We start from the raw sequence: 24,502 nt of genomic DNA on the forward strand, positions 1-24,502 counted from the left end.
GCCATATAATAGAATATCTAGGGGGGGAAAAAAGTAAAAAATGAGCCGAAGTTTCTTCGGCGCAATCGGGTTTTTCTGTACAGCGTATATTGCTGTATGATACTCTCATCCGCTGACCATGAAACTCTCAACCTCGGCTCGGTTCTGGCTTGTGTTGTTCGCACCTATATCTGAGGTTGGAAGGCTGCAATTTGGTGTGTTTGATGATTGGAGGCGGATAATCAACATACCAATTTGCAGCCCTCTAGCCTCAGTAGTTTTAAGACCTGAGGGCGGACAGTAAAAGTGCGGACGGACAGACAAATAGCCACTGCAATAGTTTTCTTTTACAGAAGAATAAAAGGCTACATGAAATGAAGTAAGACAAAATGACGATAAAAATAAATCTAAAATAAACCAAACTGACGTAAAAACATCGGCCAACTTAACATATTCAAAGAGGAGCCAGAATTACATCAGCATGACGTATCTTTTAAAAATAGAGTGCAATAGTGCTGCATGTAGTTTAATCTTTTTCACTTCATTCTATTATGGTTATTGAAGCAAACCAAACGTCCCGAGATAAACAAAGCCGACAGCTCCATGACGCAAACTCAGCATCCGCCAGTTCTACGAAATTCCCTGGGCGCGTCCTTCAACCCTCAAAGCTCCAGCAAACAAATATCTTCGAACAAGTATAAATTTGTGTCCCTTCAGTGTTTATCTCCTTTCAGAGTCCATTGCCTCCTTGTCGCAACCACGCCAAAAGCAACAGCTCCAGCAATACCCTCCATTAGCCAAGGTGGTCTTTTTCTAGGGACCAAATACTAATCAGGTATTTTTCGAACACGACCCATGTGAGATGCTGCTTCCTGGAAGGTTTGTTTATCTTCTTCTGGTGCTTCTTCAGTTAGTATTATTCTTTCGCGGTTATCTTGAGAAAAGTATGATGTGCCGCACTTAATGCCCATTATTGTCTTCCTCGTTAACATTTTCTTATTCTCATACCAACAGAGGCAGGGGAGTTGGAGACTATAGTTTTGTCTCTCCGCCAGTGTGTCTGTCATACTTACTTTCTCACCACAACTTGTCTAAACGGGTGAAGGCATTTGAGTCAGACCTGGTACAAAGATAGGCCATCTGGCATACATGTACAGGATTGGAGATTTCCAGTCTTATTCGCAGGTCTGTCTACCAGTTTTCAATTAGGTTTTTAGTGTTCCGCGACAGAAAGCTATCGAGATGGCTATTTGTCTGTCCGTCCGCACTTTTTCTGTCCGCCCTCAGATCTTAAAAACTACTGAGGCTAGAGGGCTGCAAATTGATATGTTGATCATCCACCCTCCAATCATCAATCATACCGAAATGCAGCCCTCTAACCTCATTAGTTTTTTTTTATGTTAAAGATAGCCATGATCATACGTCCGGCAACGCTGTAGAACGGGCCACTACTGGGCCGTGGCTGAAAGTTTTATGGGCTGCGGCTCATGCATAATTATACCTTGTACAGAAAACTCGATTGCGCCGAAGAAAGTTCGCCGCATTTTTTCTTTTTATTGTTTTAACTATTTTTCTTTCCTTTTACTTGTTTCTGTCACGGTAACATTGTCGCTGCAATTCCTCTTATTCAGCTGAGGATCAGTCAGACTGAGTACATAGATTTATTGGAACAGATATCGTCCATGCGGTTTACCTGTATGTACGCCAGTTTGCCCTGACCCTTTTCTTTTTCATTTTTTGCTATGATCAGGCCTGGGGGGAGGTGAAATCGTGGCACAAGAACCACAAAGTTATTTTTTACTAAACACACTTTGTCGAGAGGAAATTGTCAGAGTCAAATATCTGTGCAAGAACCATAATGAGGTCTTCTGCAACTTTTCATCACACGAAGTGGTCATAAAGAGTAGTTGGTGGGTGTCGGCAAGTAACAAGTAATATTTTTAATTTTCTTAGCTGCACAAAGTTCGTATGTAAATGCTGTTTCTTGAAGCTGTAAAATTTCTCTCTTTACCTAACTGTACCAAAAAACCAACAGCTTTAGTTGGAATCATAACTGTTACGAATAAGTATCTTGATTGTGGCAGAAATATGTGGAAAATAAGGCACTCTGACCCAGGTAAATTTGATAGGAAATCAAGTGTTCTAAAATTATAAGTACAGGAGTGAATAAAATAGGAATGGTGCTTTTCTAGCCACCTTGGCCTCTTCCCACTCTCCCCCATTCCTTTACCACACAGGCACAAAAAAAAAAAAAAATCTTTTAAGAAAAAGTGAAACTTAACAAACTAAGTGAGCTACGTAGTGCTCTTCAGTGGACCAAGGTACAAGCGCGCTCGCTCGCGTGAAAAGGCATTATCAGGAAAGGCGAGGAAAAACTAACAGACTACGACGAAATAACCACGTCAAATCACTCAACCACCTTCCAAATGCACCTTCCACCTTGCAAAGGAGCTATTCCGCGGCGCTTGATTGGCCGATACGCGAAGGGGCCAAGTGCAAAAAAGCGCGTGATATGCAAAGTAGCATCATAACCTTCAAAAGGAATAATTAAAACGCGTCTGCGCTTTAATGAGCACCCTCGATGAATCTCGGATTGTGTTTAGTCTCCCCTGGTTGATCATATGCTAATCGCCTGGATCGCCCAATCTTCGAGCAGGGCATCAGGTTGGGGCATTATGCAAAGGCGAAAACCGATACCCAGGGTTTCTCTTTATGTACGGCACGATCGTCGGGCCGATAAGGCAGAAACACCTGCTGAAGAAGAGCAAAGAGAGTGGTAATTGCCCGGCTCTCGATGCCCATACAGATTAGCAGAAGGGTGGGAATTGCTTGGATGGAGCGGCGGGGACTCGACCAAGTCGATTGAGTGATGGGAATTGCAGGGCGTCGATGGCGCTTTGTGAATTACGCCACTCGGAGTGATAGAAATTGCATAGCGCGGAGTGCGGAGCTCTGCCTGACGCAGATGGAGAGACGGACGGTCATTTCATGGCACGGAGTGAATGACAGGAGCTGCGTGTTGTAGACAGTCTTAGGAGTTTCGTGTCATAGCTTGAGTAATTTAAAAGGTATCGAGTGTTGGGCATGACACGCCTCAGAATATTGGGAACGGCGTGGCATATACAAATGAATGGGAATATTACGGCCTAAACTGATGGAGTTATTTTCTTAATCACGGTATCAGAGCTGGTGAGGTGACTGGGAATGTACTGGAAATGTACTGGAAATGTGAGATATAAGTAGTGATGACTGATGGACGTCACAATTGACCAATGGAGTAAAGATAGTTGTTGAATATGGATGGAATGAAGAACATTTCAGTGAGTAAGTGGAGTGATTGGAACTACATGACACAGATAGGGTGAAGAGAATGGCGTATTTGAAGTGATTGGAATTACTTTGAGTCCAAGAGATATCGAAATTTTATGGTACGAAGTGAAAGAAGGGAACTGTGCAGTGCGTACCATAGATGAAGTGGTACTAATTCAATGGCATCGGTAACTGGAGTAGATTTGCTCAGAACGAGTTAGGAATATTGCAGTAGTACATTTTTTATTTATTACAATTATATAAACTTTATCCAATGCACGGGGCGGCTCCAGAATACGTTAAGCTTCTGGTTCTCAGCAACTGAGACGAAAAGGATTTAATGGGACATACCAGAAGCATTCCGGCTCACTGTAATGTTTTTAGTTTTCTGTAAAAGAAAATGATTGAGATGGCTATTTTTCTGTCCATCCACACTTTTCTGTCCGCCCTCAGATCTTCAGCACTACTAAGGCTCGAGGGCAGCAAATTGATGCTTTAATTATCCACCCTCCAATCATCAAACATGCCAAATTGCAGCCCTCTAGCCTCGGTAGTTTTTATTCTATTAAAGGTTAATGTTAGCCATGTTCGTCCGGCACCGCTGTAGGTGCCAACACAGGCCATCATCGGACTGTGGCTGAAAGTTTCATTGGCAGCGGCTGAGAGTTTCATGGGCCGTGGAGGAGAGTTTCATATAGCGTTATGCACTGTACAAAAAACTTGATTGAGCCAAAGAAACTTAGGGGCACTTTCTACTTGTTTTTGTGCCCGCATCATCATCATCACCTCCGCCGTACAGCGCAATGGCCTTTGAAATTCGACAAATCATGGCTTTCATTTGCTTTCACTTCCAAAGATCTCCACCTATCTCCAGCCTTCTTACCGAGCGTTCTCGCTCTAGGCATTCTGGGTTTTCTAATTCTTCTGGTGCCCAGGGGTGACTTCACGACACCATCAGCTGTTATTCTTCCCGGGATGTACTTAGGACATGTCCAGGCCGTTTTCATCTCCTTTCATTATTGTGACCTTTTATTCATAAGAAACTTACCCCGTAGGAGGGTATTGCCGTCAGAGTTCCTTTGCTGTGCACTGTAGGCATTACTTGAGATTCTCTAGCTGCAACCACTTCCATTCCGTTCGCTCTACCTCCTTTCATATTCTCTTTCCTCCATCTTGCTATCCGCCCTCTCTTAACAATTGTTTCACACCTTTCGACGCTCAATTTCCCCTTCAGCGCTGAATGACATCATAGATCCCAGCGCCAAGCCTTTGGCATGAATTCTATATTCCATATGAAACTTAGGTAAATTTCCCTTTTGGTAACACATTTTCCCTCTCTATCCTGCATTCAAATCTGGGGATGCAGGTTAAATAGGTTAACTGCATTGTCAATTTATTCTATAAGAACAGCTACTCATTCCTAATAATATGTGACAAAAGTAGAGTGAAAAGATGTGAAGTACGCAAATGCTAATGACAATGAATTTAATACATATATATATATATATATATATATATATATATATATATATATATATATATATATATATATATATATATATATATGTGTGTGTGTGTGTGTGTGTGTGAATAATTATCACATTACCGTGATTCATATAAATTATTCGAGCTACAAATGTCCTTTAATATATCTGCCTCGGAACTGATATATTTTCATATATGTAAAGCTAAGGAGATTTTTTTTTTAGTTGATAATTTCGTCTGCTCGTGGGTTCGAACCACCGTGTATGTATGTAATATATATTTAAATATATATTATATATATATATATATATATATAAATATATATATAATATATATAAATATATCTTTGTATATATATAATTATAATTAAACTATAGATATATATATCTATATATATATATATATAAGTATATATATATATATATATATATATATATATAGGGATATATATATGTAAATGTTATTAAAGCTTCATGAGATAGAATGTTGATGTAATAAGAAAAAATGTTAGAGCGATGGGAGAGCCGGAGTAGAATCGGATAGGCCCACGTAAAGTGAATAGAGAAACAGCAGCGGGGATTCATTCATGCAGAACAAAATGAAAACCTTTTGGCCCTGGAGGAACGTTCCATAGAAAAGAACGGTACATGTGAAGAAAGAGGAATAGGTAAGAATAGATAATAAGCAGAGAGAAACAGATAGATAATGATAAACATCCAAACGTAGGCTATACATATAAACGAGAGAGACCACCATTTACAGAGTACCCCAATTGAGACCGGAGCTCTCTTCACGATTCGTTTCTCTGGGTGTCGAGTGTAAAAAGAGTTACAAATTCGCTCATAATCGAACTCATTTTCATCCTCAAAGGCATCCCGCCCCACTCCCCCTCCCCCTCCCCCCCCCACCCTCTTTAATTTAAGGGAGTGCTCGCACTAGTCTTTAAGTTCGAAATCGCACACAGAGACTTTATCTGTTAATCGGCCGATTTACAGCCTGCCTTTTTCACATCAGTTCCCTAATTGGTGCGAATCACAAATCACCTGTACAACAGGTAAACGCAGGTACGGGCGGGTTGATTGTGCGAGATTGGTGGCACTGCGGGGTACCTTGTCCTGCAAACATCCCCCTCCCCCACATTCTCCTCCTCTCTCTCTCTCTCTCTCTCTCTCTCTCTCTCTCTCTCTCTCTCTCTCCTCTCTCGCTCTCTCTTTCTCTCTCTCTCTCATCACAAAACACTATAAAGATTAGTCGACTTGTATTTGCGTATCAGTATTATGCTTGTTGATTTATATTCTTATGTTTGTTCTTTCTATTGTCATTTAATCAAACTACACCTCTCTTTCATTGGGTCTTTTTTTTTTTTTTTTCCTCTATGGGCAGTTTTAACCCGTGAAGATTGGTCGTCAACGTATCGTGGTATTTACCTGTTTTTATTATTATTGTTATTATTACCATTCATAATTAACGACCTTATTTACGACGCGGCCAAAGAAGACCATGGAATTGTTCTGTTTGAGTATAACCACTCTATTATTATTGTCTTTATTATGGTACTGACAAAAAAAAATTATAATATTCCATTTTCTTCGTGCATGACATTGGATTAAGAAAAGAGAGATCTGACTGCTGTTGGCTTGCCCCATCTGAAGATAAATATTGCTCATTATGAATGGTAACGATGACAAGAGAGAGCTAAAGTCACTTTAAACTGACATCGGAGAACGGCAAAAGGATGCATCTCCGGTGAAATGCATCAAGGCGGAATTAGAAATGAATGTTTTTGGCTTGGGACAAATAGTCTACATACCAAATTAACTTTACCTGACTTAACCTTTCCATGGCGGAATGTACGATTGTAGCAAAAATGTTTATTACTATTTTTTTTCGGTCTATCACATTCCTCCAGTTCGACTGGGTGGTATTTATAGTGTGGGGTTCTGGGATGCATCCTGCCTCCTTAGGAGTCCATCATTTTCCTCACTATGTGTGCTGTTTCTAGGAGCAGACTCATCTGCACGGGTCCTGGAGCTACTTCAGCCTCTAGTTTTTCCAGATTAATTTTCAGGGATCTTGGGATTGTGCCTATTGTTCCAATGATTATGGGTACAATTTCCACTGGCATATCCCATCCTTCTTATTTATATCTTCATTATTATTATTATTATTATTATTATTATTATTATTATTATTATTATTATTATTATTATTATTATTATTATTATTATTATTATTATTATTAACTTACTCAGCCAAATGTTGGCAACAGTTAACAATTGAAATATATCATATCAAAAACTGTAAAGGAAATAAATGGGTAGTTAAAGTAAGATTACTTGTGTTCTCAAACAAGGGAACTCAAATCTTTAAGTGTGGAAAACCATAGTACAGAGGCTGTGGTACACTGCAAAGTTTGCGGATATTGTTTTTATGGTTGCTACCAGCCTTAGGCAGGTAAGTGTGGCATTTAAAACTATCCAGAACTCACAAGTAGGCAGAGAGATAGCTTGATTAATTGGACAGTTCACAACTTGAATGAGAAGCCATTGAGGTCCCTAAAAAAAGTCCTGTGTTTGCAGACCTGGCAACCTCACTTGCTTATGGAAATAAGTACAGGCTGTGTCCTGTAGCAAAGCTTTGACTAAACGCCAAAGGATAGAATGAGCTGTTTTGTGTGCAAGGTGTACACCCGCTATGTTTCCCGCGCTAGGATACACCTTGCCTCGTGGGACAGTAGTTATTTAGTGGCAACCTGGATAAATATTTAGTCAATGGAAAAGGAACGCCGCCTTGAAGAACGGCCGTAGTTGTCAGCGCGTTAGATAGTTACGAAAGCATTCCTGGCAGAAGTTACAGTTGCTCCACTCCCAAGCAGCCGAAAGGGTGGTTCCCCCTCAGGGATGACTCGAGCCTCAGGGGTGACTCGATAACCCCTGGGAACTTCTGGTCTCCTTAAGTAATTAAGTTAAGTATATCTTAGTTTAACCAGACCACTGAGCTGAAGGTGGGTTGGCCCGAAGGATTAGATATTTTTAAGTGGCTAGGAGCCAGATGGTTACCTGGCGACGTGACCTGCAGCTTACTGTGGGATCCGAACCACATTATATAGAAAATTTAATTTCTAATCACCAGGAACAAGTTTCTCTTGTTTCACGTTGGCAGAGCGGAGATTCGAACTCAGGACTACCAAATCGGGGGCAATCACGTAAACCACTCGTCCAATGAGGAACTTCCATAAGTGATACCTACGTATATTGTGTGCCAAAGGCTTCAGTGTATTCGTCGTTCGTTTAGAGGAGGGATATTTAAAAGTGTTTTATGCAACCAGGGCAACCTAGTTGCTTACACACTGTGAGTAATAGTGGTCGAGATAGCTGTTCGTTCACAGCCATACGCTTGAAATAAGTTCTCATTTACTTAAGGAGACAAACCCACTTTGTCCTGACAGCTAACTCACTACTGAAATTTTAATAAATAAGATCAAATCCTAAGTGTGTGGTTGTTAGCAAACATTCGCAATATCATTCCCAGTGAAGAATTTGCATGTAGAATCTACTGATCACATTCGACCGTAACTATTCATTTGTAATAGCTAGAATGTCCTCTTAACTCCTCGATTACCCTTACATTTTATGGACATTGGTTCTTCTGAAAGCCTTGAATCTGAAATGGTAAATGAACTATGAAAACACTCCTCCCTTGGTTGGGATTCTAACGCACACAATCGCTTGGAACGTGATGTAATGAATGCTAACCCATTGTGCTTTTATTCCTGATTTAAGGTTCATGATTTCGAGTGGAGACAATGTACAGAAAGAGTAAATATGCAGATTAATTGGTCTCTATCGCAATTAGAATTACAGGAAATATTCAGAAAGGGAATGAAGGTCTTCAAGGAAGAGTTTGAACATGTTGCTTACTACACACTGCAGACTTTTTTTAACTGATAATGATTATCGACGATAATTTTTGTGATACTGATCGGGAAAATACAAGAAATATTTCAATATATACATACTAATAAGATTTTATCGCTTGTTGTGGACATGATTTTCAGCTTTCACCTTCATTTTTATCAGTAAAATTTCGTCATTTTGCTCAATTTCATAATAGATTATAATAGGTTATAATACGAGTTTTTATTATTCACCTTGATTGTTATAACCTATTTTGCATTATTCTGTCAGCGATATTTTATCGTTCGTGCTGTGATATACATCATTATTATACTGTCTTTTATGCTTTCTCTTTTATAATTAATATTTCATTATTCGTGCAGTTGTTTTTGTCACTAATCATCTTTCGCATGTCATTTATGTGGTCATTTTATAATGTTTCATGACGTTTGCTGTCCATTTCATCACTAATCTCTCATCGATCACACTGTCATCTCATCATCATTTGTTCCGTATTCATGGAGTCATTTCGTGCTTAGAGCTGCGAAAGGAATCTGTAATTAGGTGGAAAAGTAATGAAAATTTTCGCAGGGAAAAATTTTTTTCATTACTTTTCCACCTAATGACAGATTCCTTTAATATATATGTATATTATATATATATATATATATATATATATATATATATATATATATATATATATATATATATATATATATATATAAAGGAATCTGTCATTAGGTGGAAAAGTAATGAAAAGATTTTCGCAGGGTAAAAAGTGACGATACGTACACGCATACGTACACGCCACACACATATACACACACACACACGCAGTTAGGTATGGACAACACGAAACTCGGCTATTTTCAACCATATAAATGAACATAACCATAGAATAAACTGGAATATGTCACGTGTAATTTATAGCAGCAACTGCCGGTACAAGAGTCAAATGATGGAATCGGCCTAATAAAGAGAAGCAGGTAATGAACATCTCAAAAGGGAATTGGACATCGGACATCGTCGACGCAGTGTTCATTCAACCAACGCTTAAGAAGATTAAAGGAAGATTACCAGCGGGGGTGACCTAAATTGGCTTACTTGTGGACGAATCTCTTGGTATAAATACCACCTTTTCTGTAAACTTTTCTCATTCATATACCTGAAGAGAGAGACAGCAGTCTCTGAAATATAGTACTTTTCTCTCTACATTTTGGTGTTTTTATGGGCTCCTTTTATTAGATATATATATATATGTATTTATATATATGTTGATATGTATATTAAAAAAAAAAAATTCTTAAATACCAAAAGTACGTATCACTGAAAGCTCCCGATCTTCAGGAATTATTCATTCCATAGTCATCCTATCAGAGTTGAGACTCTAAGCATTCAATAATACGAACTTCGAGGGCGAAAAATAGACCGATTAACATACACTACTGACAGAGAGACAAAGACAGGTGGATGGACTTCAATAAAGGACAAGCAAAGAGCAAGAAAGATTTACGAGGATGACAGAAGACAGGCGTAAGGACACACACTCATGAGGGCGAAAAGACAGACGAGCATTGATACGTAAAAGAGTGACGGATTCAAAAGGACTCATACGAATGACAGAAAGGAGAGCAAACGCCCGTCTGTCAAGGACCCAACGAAAAATGCGGAGACGGAGGGACGGACAAGGCGGACAGGTGAACTGAAAGGGAACACACAGGGGGAGCCTGACAGACAATCATTTTCACTGGTTGGCCGGTTTCTTCAGTGGTGACGGAAGACATACGTAAACTCCTACGTGCCAAAAAATAAATAAGAATAAAATCCAAGTGACAAAACCCTCCTACGTGTCCAAAAATAAAAATAATAAAATCGCAGTGACAAAATCCAGTTCTGCTCCACCCACTGGATTTTCTTTTATCGTACTTTTATTTCTATCAGATTTTATTTTTGAAACTGAAGTTTGCCTGCAGCTTATGTTTATCCTTAATGCATCCTGGGGTCGACACGATAAAATTTATGCTGAACTTGTTTTTATTTTGCTTATTCAATTGCTTATATTTTTTCTTTTTAACACTAAAGTTCATCCACATCGACTGCTTATTCTTAGTGCACCCTGATTAGATTTATGTTCGTTTCATTAAAAGGGATTTTATCTCGTAGGGGATGCTGAGAGCATCCTTAAGCGCCAATCAACAAAGATCAGCTTTACATCTAAAACTGATCTGATTTCTATTTACATAAACGCTGTTCAGGGCCAATGAAATGTTACTATAACGTTAGTAATCAGCTGGAATATCGAACGCAGTCACAATTCTGCCATCTAATAATATGCTAACTTTATTCGATAATATTCTCTTTTCAAGTCCAGGAGGTGTTTGTCGTAGGGGGTGGTGCCACAAGTGCACTTCATGCGGTGCACTGTAGACGTTGCTTAAGGTTCTTTGCAGCGTCCCCCTAGCTGCAAATCCTTTCTTTTATTTTTACTGTACCTCCTTTTATATTCTCTTTCTTTCAATCTTAATTTCCACCCACTCCTTAGTGATTCATAGTGCAACTTCGAGGTTTTCCTCCTGTTACACCTTTCAAACTTTGACTGTCAATTGACGTTTCAATGGTGAATCACCTCAGTGGTCCCAGTTCTTGGTCTTGTGCCGAAATTCTATAATTATTCAGTTCAATTCAAATCAATCCAGGTTGTTGAATTCATGACCCTTTTCCAGGAGTTGCGACCCAAGATAGTCGAGTTCCCATAATAATCCATTCCTTAGGTTGAAAGAGGCATTAATGGGATTCAAAGGAACGTGTCATTGGATTCCATCCACTCCCAGGGGACGAACCTGGTTTTCACCCTGGCGTGGCCAAGAAGCCACTTATCGTCCTACTAGGTCTATTAATTTATTCATTTGGGTAATTTCTTGAGAACCAAAGTACCCTTTATTTTCCAGACATACTGGCTTGTAATCTTGTAATCAGAAAGACTGCTGATTTATCCATGTTTTATTTGTACTATGCGTGAATATTTAAATTTAATAACTAAAATATCCTCTTTAACATATTTGTGAATATGTTTACTTTTGTAACACCTATAATATTGATAAAATCCTTTATTAGGCTACCTTTATTCTTAATATCCAGTCAGCTTCTTTTTTTTTTAGAAAATTTAGGTAATAATGGTGATGCTCATACTATATAATATGTGTGTGCATGTATATATGTATTTATATTTATGTTAGTATCTCGAAAGTGATCCTACAAATGTATCGCAACTTCAGTACAAAAATGATCAACCTTGTATTCCCCACCTCAATTTCAAATGTTTTCGGAGAAAAAATCAAGTGGAGGGAAAATACAACATATTTAGAGTAAATCTACTACAGTTCTTAATGTTGAATTTTCTTTTAGTCTTGCCCATTTTCTCCTTAATGATTAGAGCAGGCTTTCTTTGGAATGGGGTTGCTAGCCCCACCCCTTTTTTTCCTGGATGAACTTATTGGTAGTAGCGTGGGAGTTATACCTTGTACTTGTCAATTAAGTGGTAAATGCACAGCGGCCACTTTGACTACTTTACATGGTAGAGTACCAAATCCCTGCGCCTATGATAGCTTATTGTGCCTTATTCCGGTGAGCGTAGGCTTCCTGCAACCAACCACAGTCGACTAAAACGAAGTTTATAATTAACTGGGCTACGTGCTCTCCTACCGTTTCGGTAGTCGCGAGTTCGATTCCCCGCTCTGCCGACGTGGAATCGGAGGAATTTATTTCTGGGTATTAGAAATCCATTTCTAGATTTAATGTGGTTCGGATCCCACAATAAGCTGTAGGTCCCGTTGCTAGGAAGCAATTGGTTCCTAGCCACGTAAAAATATCTAAGCCTTCGGACCAGCCTTAGGAGACCTGTTAATCAGCTCAGTAGTCTACTTAAACTAAGATAAACTTCTAATTAACAGCTCCGGTCAGCGGACTCTTTACGTGATTTAACTGAAAATCCTGGAGTATTCCGGCACATTCGAAAATTGAACAAGGAACTAGTCTTTGACCATTCAAGTATATATGTATACATGAGCGCTTGTGCAAGTAGGAAATATAAAAAAAAATATCAGTAAGTTTCACCTTGAAATTTCTTTCTGTATTGATGTGATTTAGACTGTGCGGAGTATGACAGAGGGTTTTCAACCTCAAGGTGTAGCTTCCAATAGAGCCTCACTTGTACTTTTATTTCCCCAAAGTCTCATCAGAAGAGAGAGAGAGAGAGAGAGAGAGAGAGAGAGAGAGAGAGAGAGAGAGAGAGTCCTTTCATCTTCGTTCCTGCAGAGCGTCTACCCACAGATACATACAAAATAAATATGAAAACACTGCTTTTACGTCCATTGACTCTAAGATTTATTGAAACAAAGACCTGACGAAGTTATGAACACTCACTCCTCTCACGAATAACTTCGTGGTCCCCTCCAAAGAAATAAGTCACATAGTAATAATAAAAAGAGAGTTATTGTGCTCTGTCCAAGGCATCCCCGTCCGAGACGCGCAGCGCTTGTCAGGTCCTTGTAAGGTCCTCGATAGAACAAGCACTTATGTCTCTGGTAACTCTCGGCTTGTTGCTTACTAATGATCATTTACCTTCAACAGGTCTCGCGTTTACCAGTTACGACGAGTCTCGCCTAACGTCGCCGTTCCTTTTGGCCGTATTGGTCGAACCTGGGCGATAGGAGCCCGGCCGATTTATGTATATGGCCGGAGTTTTGATATCGGTGCGGGAATGAAGACTCTCTCTCTCTCTCTCTCTCTCTCTCTTTCTCTTCTCTCTCTCTATCTTCTCTTTCCTCTCTCTCTCTCTCTCTTTCTCTCTTACACACACACACACACACACACACACACACACACACACACACACACATATATATATATATATATATATATATATATATATATATATATATATATATATATATATACATATATATATATATATATATATACTATATATATATATTACATAGTATATAAATGACATACTTATGATTATGTATATAAAAGTTCTCTCTCTCTCTCTTCTCTCTCTCTCTCTCTCTCTCTCTCTCAATACACACACACACACACACACACACACACACATATATATATATATATATATATATATATATATATATATATATATATAAATATATATATATTTATATAATCATATAAAAACTAAGACCCATATTTATGGTAAAAAAATATTTCAATGAAGTTTTTTTCTCTCTCTCTCTCTCTCTCTCTCTCTCTCTCTCTCTCTCTCTCTCTCTCTCTCTCATTTCCTGCAACCAAAGCAATCAGACCAAACTATCAGCAAATGCCAGAGCATTAAGTGAGGAAACGAGACAGGGCGCTTTTGCACGCAAAGGAAGAACGGCCGTTCATCTTGGCTGCACGTCTTGTCCTCCATTATAAACTCGATAAGGACAAGACGCCGATATCGACCGTCGTGTAAACTAAATCTGTACACGATATTATGCATGATCGAAATTGAGATCTAGAACGTCGGAGATCGTTGGCGAGTTCCCTTCCATTTAACAAGAAAATTCGGCCTTTTTTTATTTTATTTTTTTTATTTTTTTTAAATACGTGATGAGAACGCAGCTCTATGAGAGGCAAATTTTATCGGGTATCGTTTAGTTTGGGAAAGTATGCCGTCGGATATGAGTTGGTTCGGGATGGCTTGAACTTTCATTAAAAATCTTATTTAGATTTACATGAAGACATTTCCTATGACGACCTTACGGTTTTCATGGCTATTTTTTATTTACATAATCGTTGCTCATACATTCTTTGTGGCCGTAAGTACGATTTTCATAAATGTTTTAATCTGAATTTACATGAAAAAAGCATACGAGTTATTATGATTTTGGGTAGGGATATATTTTAATTTTCTCCGTAATTAGTTTACAGATGATTTCATTCAAAATAATGTTTATATAATTCAAATGAACATTAATATGTAGTCTAATGGTTTAGGCCTCCGTTACTGAAATAGCTTAATCCTCATCCTTTGATAATAATAATCATTAGAAATAGTATGGTGATCATATAGCTAAAGCATAGTCAGTTAAGGAAAAAGCATACTTTCTGTGAAAGAGCTTAAACCTTATAACTGATTGTGTGACCAATTTCTCAAGAAAAGTACCTGGCAGTCTCTTCATCAATGAGAGGAGGCTTCAAAAAAAATTAATTTAAATAAAAATGGATTTGTGTAAAAAAAAATCCACTGTAAAAAAAACGTTAACACTGACGAGGAACACCGTTTAGGTGTGCACAAGTCTTTGCTCGTATATTTTACATAGTAACATAGTTTATTATATAAGTGTGGATTTTTGTTACGCAGATTGTTTTTCACGAGATTGTGAATTTCTAGCAAAGATTGATTTTATCATTCATTATCATCTGCAGAGCTTTTAAGAGAAACACAGTTAATAATTTTGGGCAACCATCTACAGACACTGGTGTATGGGACTTTCAATCGCATTCCAGAAATCAGGGCCGGATAAGAGAGGAGGACTGTAGGTAAGGGTAACGGAAAAAAAAGATCTAGCGCTGCTGAGTTTACAAGGGACGATAGGTGACTGGTGTTAGCGTCAGTGGTTCACAGGGAGGCCTTTTAAATATATGTTCCACATCACCAAAAGTTTCTGTATTAGAAGTGTTCTTGGAAACGTTCTTTCAAAATGTTTCACTTACCACTAGGAGACTCTCAGGTGGCATGTTCGCTCTCAGTATGTTTTAAAAATTAACGTCAATATTTTCACTATTAGTTTAATCATGCATTTAAACAACTCAAGTACTCACAATGTGTAGTATGCGTAATGCCTTTATAAAATTCTAGTTTGAAGTTAGTCCCTCTTGATACAGTTTTTGTAAAATGTTAATCTCATTGTACAACTTCAGTTTTGAGTTCGAATCATCTTTTTACTGTCTTGATCATTAATATTCGTTATGAAACTGAAAAATAGTAGTGTCTTCGTTTTAAAATGTGGATTTTATCTTTTAAAAAAATCGTTATTTTCACTATGAAAAAAATTATTTTGAAATCGTAGAAGTGCCCATATAAGACTGACACTCTGAAATGTTCATTATTTTGTTAAAATATAAAATCCAGTTTTGAAACGACTAGACTTGATTATGGTCATGATAAAATTCCCTCTGTAAAGTATCAGTGATATCACTGCAAAAATGAATTGTTTTTGTTGCTGTTATTATGAAATCACCGATAAAACTTGAATTACAATAATACCATTTCGGAAATTTAGTGCTGACATTGTAGGTGTTCAGTAGTGCCGCTAAAATTTCAGTTTTGACACCAGAGCTTCGATTCTTAATCTGTAAGTTTCCAGTATTATCACGGTAACCCTGATGAAAATCAGCAAGTACTTCAGATTTGATACCACCAATCATCTCTGAACCCGTTCATGTCAAAGTATTATTCAGTGCTAGGTCACTCTCCCTTCTTTGGATCTCACGCCATTCGCACCATAGGCCTCTGCTGCTAGAACTATTTCCACGTTTTCGTCAAGTAAAATCCAAGGCTCAAAATCTGCTTCGGTGTTATTCCCCTTTCAATGACCTATATTACGACAAACATCATTCATGGAAACTTTATAAATGGAGAATATTATTTTTATTTGTTGTAACTTCCACATCTGCTGCGAAGAAACTTTTTCCTTTATGTAAGCTCTTATTTAAATAAGTAGCTGTGAAGACACACCCATTTCAACGTAGATTTTTAGAAATAACTAGATGTACAATTAAGTCATTTGTAATTTTATGAGGACAAAATATTTTTAGTGCGAGAATGTCTTTCACGTGGTGTGATTTATACGTAATTACATTTAAAATTAAATTTTTTGCTCCTATCAGACATTTTTTTAAAATACCTGTAGAAACGGGTAATTACCATAGAGTACCGTTTTATATGTACAGTTGTGTAAATTGTAGTTTTTCCAAATGGAACCAAGACCGTACATTAAGAAAATTAAATTATATTATATATTATATTATATATATAATATATATCTATATTGAATATATAATGTGTGTGTGTGTACGTGTGTACGTACATATACATATGTATATAGGTTTATATATATACATATATACATACATGTACAATCTACTGGTAATTTTTACTAGATACTTATGTAATTTTAATAGCCACAATGCCCCATTACAATTACATATACATACATATATATATATATATATATATATATATATATATATATATATATATATATATATATGTATACAGTATATATATGTAGATAGATAGATAGATAGATATAATGTGTGTTTTATGAACTTGAATATGCAGTGAGAAACTACAATGATCACTTTACCTAAAGACAGGTTTATAATCGTATAGAAACATTCATTTCCTAATAGCTATAGTATTTTAGGTATTTCCAATGAAAGCATCTTGGCATATATGGAAAAGGAGAGTCGTTGGTTAGCGAAAACTTTTATGAACGATAAGTTGCAAAGCAACTTTTCATGTGATCAAATGCACATAATTTGAAGACAAACAAAAAATCTACCTCCAAATTCAACCCTGCCGCTTCCATGGTTATCGAAACTGCTACTATAGGCCAAAAATGTCGTGGCAAATACCCCTCGTATTAATAATTCAAAAATTATTTTCATAATGCATTGTCTTAATAAATTTGTCTTTTCAATTAAATGTCGGTGTAAATTTGTCTTTTCGTTTAATCTCTGCCTTTTCAGTCAAATATCTTAATGGCTCATGGACTTTTCAGTCAAATATCTTAATGGCTCTGTGACTTTTCAGTCAAATATCTTAATGGAAAGATGAAAAATACTTTTATCCTAATGAATGATGATTACACTTTTCCAGGATTGTCAAGAAAGATCATTATTCTTCGAAGAGCAGTTTCGTATGGTCTAGACAAGACCTGACCTAGCTGAAGTGACCTACATTAGGCAGGGTTTGAGTCTTAATATGATACCTAATATCCAAGTGACCTCATTTTAAGCATTATGTGGGCTTGATAGCTATAAGTACGATCCGAGTAACCCAATTTTCATGTTGCGAAGAGAAATTTGACTGACTAATCGCCTGTTTATGAACTGAGAAACGTCATTGGCCACGCCCCTAGACCGGATATGGTTGCCAGATACATCCAGATAATGACTAAGATAAACTGAAGTATTTTTTCTCCTTCGAAGCTTTTGGAAACTGCATTCGTAGGGCGTTGCATTCTTTTCGGACAAAAAAAAAAATTAGTTACTCTTACTCGAACTTTGTTTACGAAATATTTCAGACGTAACACATTTTCCTTGAACACGTATTCATACTTCTTCAGCTCCAGGTATATGTTCTTTATGTCCATATACTGAATAATATATACATATATATATATATATATATATATATATATATATATATATATATATATATATATGTATGTATGTATATGTATATGTGTATATATATGTGCGTATATATATGTATATTATATATATATATATATATATATATATATATATATATATATATGTATATGATGTATATACATGTGCGTATATATGTATATATATATATATATATATATATATATATATATATATATATATATATATATGCTTGCTTGCAATTTGATATCCATTTAATTGTGCACAATTTTTATCTCCTATCTCTTCGTTTTATGTCCATATATGTGTGTGTATATATTACATATATATATATATATATATATATATATATATATATATATATATATATATATATATATCTATATATATATATATATATATGTAGTGATATTATATATATATATATATATATATAGATAATATATATATATATATATATATGTGTGTATATATATATATATATATATATATATAATATGTGTGAATAATTTCATATATATATATATATATATATATATATATATATATATATATATATATATATATGATATATACAGTATTGGACATAAAACAAAGAACTTGGAGATGAAAATTGGGGTCATTTACAGGAGATTAAAACGGCACGCAAACACAGACCATGAATGAAAAGTTTTAATGGTCTGTGAATGTGTGCGATAACAATATAGTGATAATTAAACATTTGCATCGTGTTAGTACCCTAAATTGAACATTTTTTGGAAACGGTGTGAGTTCTGCAAGACTGCCCCTCAGAGGTAGAAATCATGAGAAGAATTGATGAGATAAATTATAGAATTGATGATACCAAATCGGCAGTTGTACGGAAAGAAACGTGATAATAATATAATAATAATATTTGAACTTGCAATACCAAGAGCAGAAAAATATATTATACAATTTTTTATGAGATACCAGCAGCAAGCTTGAAAACTGTCTTCATAGATTTTTATATATCTTCATAAAAAAACCTTTGTAAATTAATTTCATTAATCAAACTTTTAGCTTCTTATTCCAGGAACTTCTCTGAAAGGATACTAAAAAGGTAGTCCTTTAGAGGTTAACCGCTCGTTAATCATCGTTGGTTGTGTGATCAATGAAAAGACACTTCACACTGTTATTTGAGTGTCTTCCGTGACGATAAACAGCTTGCCGCGCTCAGTGCATACGCAGAATTTCGGCGCTGACGCTTTATACACAATACAACGAATACGTGATCAGTTTGGTCAGTCATCCAAGCCGTTGCGATTGCATCATTGCATAGTTCTACAACTCTGTTCCGATTTCGTCTATACCCATACGCAACGTTTATACAAGATGTATTTCTCCAAAATGTTCACGTGAATTAGAGTTATGCTTGAGCATTAATCAGATACGAATTTGTAGCCATATAAATACATATGAGTTTCTGCGGAAGCAGTTTGCAGAGTAGAACGGATTTACAGTCACATTAGAAAAATGAATGATTTGCTAACATGGTGTATTTCTAATGACATAAAATTTTCAAGATAGGAATGATCACGCTAAAGAATTCATAATGTGTATCTCTTCATCACACGAACCGTCGCCGGTAAATGGATTCCAATCAAAGTTAATAAAAAAAAGATAGACTAAGAGGGCCAAGGTTTCGTAATGTATTGGATTTAATCAGCATATCTACAGCATTTTCAGTATATTATGATTTGAATTGTCAATAGTAAAGGGATTCAAAACAATGCCAATTATATCCATCGAAAGAAAAAAAATATTTCTCGCCATGATCGATAAAATGGATATGTTCTGAGCGTTGTCTGGCATTCCGACACACATAATCGCCAGTAATTGTTCCTGTAACCGAGAGGAAGTGTATTTATTAATATTATCGATAAAATCATACGTGTAGCATATTCAGTCCATTTTATCGCTTCAGTAGCTATCAGTAATTGCTTTCAGAGCGATGCCGATGGAAATCAACGGACAGGAACAGATCTTCAAAACATTATATTGATAAAATCGGCATTGCAGCTATTTTTGTTTCATACTATTTAGGACTTATTCTTTACTGACGGAGAGTAAGGAGAATCCCTTCATTAGATGAAATCAGAATGCTTCGATCAGCTCGAGTTATTTGTATCATTCTAATAATTAGGAGTAAGTGGTTTCATATTAAAAATGGACGATAAGGCACAACACAACGATTCACGATACGCTAGTTAAGAGTCTGTTCGTCCAATTGATCAAAATAAAATTGATTGGGGTTCACAAAGAGGAAGTACATTTAATCTCATCGGTATGCTTTTGCTTCAAGAAAAATTGTTACTAGAGCAAAGGACCTTTTATTATTCTCCAAAGAAAAAGTGCCTCATTCCCGTAATCAAGAAAGTTATATTTCATCTCTTAGAATATCACTGGTAAATAGTTTCGTATAGAAACGTAATAACATCGACTGAGAAGGAGAGGACTTTTTTATGTTGTTGATAAAATCAGCATATTTACAGCATTTTCTGCCGTATTCTAATACATATGTTGACAGTTAAACCTTTCAATAGTTTCCTTTAAGGGCTTCTGTCAATAGTATACTGCCGCAATAACAACGCTACTTCAAAGTGTTGTTCATCAGCTCCTGAATAGCACTCTTAACTTGATGACCCATGTACAATTTACGTCACGAACATAAACTCTGTGCTGCAGTTGCCTTCATATTTACCACCTCCAGCTTGAATTGAAGGAGGTTATATTTTCGCGCGTTTGTCTGCGTTTGAGTTAGGAGGATACTTCGTAAAATTATTAATAGGTGAGCGTAACTTCATTAAATCCCAGTAGATATATTCATAAGGCGACTTCAAGCTGACAAGACTTTCGGTGAAGTCTCCTCAGAGTTCCTGATTTCTTGCCATGGGACCATCCGAATTCTGAGTCCGTTTCGCACGAAAGTTATTCATTTCTAGAGCGCCAAAGAATGATGATGTCTGCCAAGCCTATTCAAATTCCGCAACTCGCTCTTGAAATAGCCTGCTAACATGCACAGCTAGGTAAATTTTCCAAGGCCTAAATATTGCATAACCGCTACATATTTGTTTTGCCCCGAGTTCTTTTATATTGTGCATATATGCTTATAAGGATACTCGGAGTCATTCGTAAATTTATAAATGGAGAGCTGAAGAGATTAAAAAAATAGAAATGATATTCCTTAAGGAGATTACACCTCGTTCTTAGCCTTGAAATCCTGATGGAGCCTAACTGCCAATTATAACACAGCATTGCCAATATGCGTTCCATGATTGTTGTAAGTTATTCATTAATTGGTGCACTCTACGATGAATCAGAATTTTACTTTTTATAACAGAATTCTGTGTTTCACACTATGCTCATAGAATTTCTAATTAATGCCTTTGCACAGAATTCTAAACTAAAGCCTCTGGTTGGATTCCAAATTTGAAGTTCTGTCCCTAAAATTCAGAATTATGCTCTGTGCAAAGAATTTTATATCTGAGAATCTGTGCCCGTATTTCCAATTTTTTTTTATTTGAAAGCATAATTTAAAATGACAAATTTTAAGTTTTGTGCGTGTGTGTGCATGTGGAATTCGTAATTGAGGTTTTATGTTGAATTCCCTTTCCCACCTTTGTTTTGCGCTCGGATCTCAAAATTTTTGTCAGCACTTACATTTCCGATTTTATGTATTGTGACTATAAACTTAATTTTTGGCTCTGTGCATGTATTCTCACATCTTGGACTCCATACTCTGATTTCCAAATCTTTGGCTTTAGCTTCGGCTGAAACATTTTTGTTTTTGTTATTTGATTTTCAAAGATTTTCTTCTGTACTTTGAGTTCCAAATTTTAGGTCCTATACCTAGAATAACTCACTTCTGTCCGAGCTTGGATCTTAAGTGTACATGCTCTGCAATTGACTTTGCTCTTGGGTTTGGAAAGTTTCCCATAATTGTTCGATTACCAAATATTTAACTCTGCAGTCGGATTTTCAGATATTTAGCCTGCTTATTGGATTTAAAAATTTTAGGCAGTGTTCGTAGTTTTAAAAGGTCATGTGAGCTGTTATTTTTCTGTAGATCCTCAGATCTTCAGATCTGGATTTTTAGCATAAATGAATTTCTACTGAAATGTAAATGTTTATTATGGTCATGTTTTACGTTTATACACACACACACACACACACACACACATATATATATATATATATATATATATAATATATATATATATATATATATTATTATGTATATATATATATTATTTGTATATATTTATATAATTACACGTATATATAGTATATATATTATATATATATATATATATTATATATATATACATATATGTTTGTGTATGTGTGTATTCTACGTGGTAATGAACTCCAAGTATAGAGCTGCCTTTGTCCAACCTAATGGTCCCTGTGTTGGTCAACGGTATGAAGCTTCTTGGTCAGAGCTCCAGGATTCTACTTAACTTTGAAACGCTTTTACTTAACGCAATTTTAATCATATGGGCACAACAGAATATTATTAAGTACCACTTGATTAAATGTAGATTATTTCATGATCCATTTAATTTTACCATAAAACAGTCATAAAGGTTTTACAGACTGCATCTTGCCACCATTGATTCTAGTGTATCGAACTCGCAAAACTTCTTAGATATCATTTCAAAATAGTAATAACTAAATGCAATTATCAATGATAATCGGAAAGAAGCAAATTTATGCTTGTAGAGTCTTGTGAGATATCTACATCCTCAACATAGAGGGGGTTCTGAGGTCAAAATTGATTAAACTTTTTCTTGATTTTTCATTTTTTTTTTTTTGAGACTGGAATTTCCATGTCATTGAAATTAAATCCTAAATCCTATATAGAATGAAAGCACAAAAGGGCACAGATTATTCTTAAATGGTTTAGAGAAAGGCTCGTAGCTTAGAAATCGCAGTAGATTTATAATAATGAAATATATTAAGATTTTTTATTACGATGCCAGTCAACGGGTGTTTATACCAGAGGTGATAAGATGTTCTGATTTCCAAGTGCACAGAAATGGCATTTATGAATTTAGATGGGAAAAATGGAAATTTATGACAAAGGGTAGACAAAGTAAATTCATTTTAAAATACAAGATAAATTTATTGTTCAGATGTTGAGAAAATGTTACAGAACAAGGAATGGAATTTCATGCCATAAAGGTTGAACCTGGAAAACTTAGTCAAAGAGTAGACAAGAACTTAAGTTTGGGAGATAGATAGGAATTTTAATATTAAGTATAGACATTTGAAACTGCGTTAGTTTTCCCAATGAAATACAATGTGAAATACATTCCATTAAAGGTATAAAAATATACTAGATGATCATTATGTTTCATTAACGGTACGCACAAAGTATATTTGTTACCAAAAATATACATGAATAATTCTATTCTAGGAAGGTGGTTTTGACGACGCTAGTTCTCTTATGTTAAGTAAAGTGTTCATTTATGTTAGAACCTAAATTGGCTCAAAATGGAAGAAAAGGTCGGGAGGAGAAATGGTCAATCGTCAAAGTAAAGGTGCAATCCGTTCGATAAACGTGAGCTCTTGTAAAAATATTTATAACTTGCAAAAGGATATTACCATTCTGAGATGAAAAACGATTTGTTTATACTGGCAAAGAGGTCTGAACATGTTTTGACTTTTCAACCAAGAAAATAGATTGGTGAATATTATCCCATCTTTATTAATGCAGGGTGATTTTACTTCAAGACATTATAATGTGTGATTTAAAGACTTCAAGACATTTCAATTTGTGTTGTAAAGAGTTTGGAATATCAGGTATGCCATTTGACATTGGTAACACGTTTGACTTTCCACTGGGCATTCAAATTTGTAAATGTATCTTTTGAATATTAATTCAATTCAATGTAGTGGACGTCACTCAAATTATTCGATCTTACAAACGATAATAAAGCCTGCGAACATTATATCATAGGGCTTAATTTTACTTATTTCACTGTTCAGACAAGAATTAAAAGTTTAAAAGTTGCCAAATTTAAATTTCCAACTAATGAGGCACGTCTGAAGCCTCTAAACGCATGTTCTCGAGGAGAAAGTGTCACCTTCAGGATAGATTTTTTTTTTTTTTTTTTTTTTTTTTTTACAAAACTGATCAAATATAAGACTGGCTTAATCTTGCAACAAGGGACAAGGACTACAAGATAACCTGCTTTTTAGGAAGAGTTCCCAGTCGGGACTTCCAGAAGGAAATTGTGTCGGTTGCTCACAAGGGCTTAACCTCGTGTTCCAGATCTTCACAGAATTTCTGAGAGAAGGGGAGGGTTTTCATGTGCTACATTCAGTCCAGAATTGAACAGGAGTATGTATCCCTAAGTGACACTAATATGACTGTCAGTTTTAGTGGAGATGTCGTTTTCATC

General features: G+C 35.9%; 1 protein-coding gene across 1 annotated transcript in view; it reads right to left on the bottom strand.

Annotated features, from left to right (window-relative positions):
* The window catches only part of LOC135209044 (R-spondin-3-like), a 368,370-nt gene that overhangs the window by 338,934 nt on the left and 4,934 nt on the right, over positions 1-24,502 (bottom strand). The window lies entirely within an intron of this gene.

Source organism: Macrobrachium nipponense, chromosome 37 (assembly GCF_015104395.2).
Source record: "Macrobrachium nipponense isolate FS-2020 chromosome 37, ASM1510439v2, whole genome shotgun sequence".
Lineage (NCBI taxonomy): Eukaryota > Metazoa > Arthropoda > Malacostraca > Decapoda > Palaemonidae > Macrobrachium > Macrobrachium nipponense.